Source organism: Dipodomys ordii, unplaced genomic scaffold, assembly GCF_000151885.1.
Source record: "Dipodomys ordii isolate 6190 unplaced genomic scaffold, Dord_2.0 Scaffold369, whole genome shotgun sequence".
In the NCBI taxonomy this organism is placed as follows: domain Eukaryota; kingdom Metazoa; phylum Chordata; class Mammalia; order Rodentia; family Heteromyidae; genus Dipodomys; species Dipodomys ordii.
Genome location: NW_012267585.1, coordinates 15,841 through 17,317, shown reverse-complemented (window position 1 = coordinate 17,317; position 1,477 = coordinate 15,841).

Genomic DNA, 1,477 nt, shown 5'->3' with positions numbered 1-1,477 from the left:
TGTGATCTCACATCACATCTATAGATAGCCCTCTGCAAGACAGCCCAATGCAAGATTAGTCATAGAAGCAGAGGAGACAAAGATGCTCAGGGAAGAGGAAGAAAGATTTCTTCCATCAAATGGCAGAGGAGGTAAGAGGCTTTGAAATGAGCTATTGTGTATTCAGAAATAGCCAGGGATTCTTAGGAGCTCCATCTTTAAGACAGAAAAACAAAACAGTATGGCCAAAGAAATGAGCCTGGGGAGGGGGACTGGGAAGGTGGCTCAGTGGTAGAGTGCTTGCCTTGCATGCCTAAGGCCCCGGGTGCGATTCCTCAGAATCACATAAGGAAAAAGAAAAAAGCCAGAAGTGGCACTGTGGCTCAAGTGGTAGAGTGCTAGCCTTGAGCGGAAGAGCTGAGGGACCGCGCTCAGGCCCAGAGTTCAGGCCCCACAACCGGACCTCCCCCCCCCAAAAAAAAAGAAAGAAATGAGCCTCCGGTGTTTCTGAACCTACCCATGTTATGGTGTTGAGCAGATTGCAGCTCTGGGGAGATCTCTGTTAGGAGTAAGGACACCCTAACAAAACGGAATGTGTGGCTCTGTGCTTTGTGACAGACTTCTTGTCTTCGGCAAGTGAACAGTCAGATATTTCCTATAATTTTGTGACTAAAGGCTCTCTGGTCAAGGTCCCAGGAATGCTTCCACCCATTCTTTATCCAAGTCCTTTCTCCCAGGTAGGGTTATGAACACTAAATTTATTCAAGTCCAATAATGCTAAATATTTTCTCGATTGCTCCAGTCTTATTCCAAGTGTCCAGTAGGCCCCTGTGACTATGGGGTTGCAGAGCATTGGGAGATGTTTGTCACAACAGAAAGTCCTACTGGACAGCAGTGTGCAGATAGAGCTGGCTAGCCTCCTCAACCTATTGTTTCTACCTCCTGTTTCCACAGGTAGCACACAAAAGCAGCTCACAGACTCCAGGCCAAACCTAATTTGTCATCTTCTGTGGCTGTGACCAAACACCTGACCAAAGCCTGTAAAAGGACAAAAGGATCCTTTTGGCACAAGGTTTTATGGATTTCCATCCATGGTCACTTGGCCCCCTCTCTTTGAGCCTGTGCGTAGGCAGAAATCATGACAAAGCTGTTGAGTTGGTGATGGTCAGGAAGCAGAAGAAACAACAGAGTGGAGAAGCCAAGTTCCCAACAACCCTTGCCATGGGGACCCCATGACTTACTTCCTTCTGTCTCCTAAGTAACACCAGAGGCTAGTGGCCAGCCTTGAGCGCATGGGCTCTGAAGCAATTTCAGTTGCAGGTATTCATAGATACTGGCTGGACCAAAGAAAGTTGTATGCTAACATTCCCTGCAGATGTAAGCCTCCCAGTGCTAGAAAAGTGATTGCCACACTGAAGTCCCAGTGCCTGTGAGCTGTGAGCCTGGATCCCTCAAAGTCTTTTCAAAGCAGGACATGGTTTAAGGATAACATCCTCTT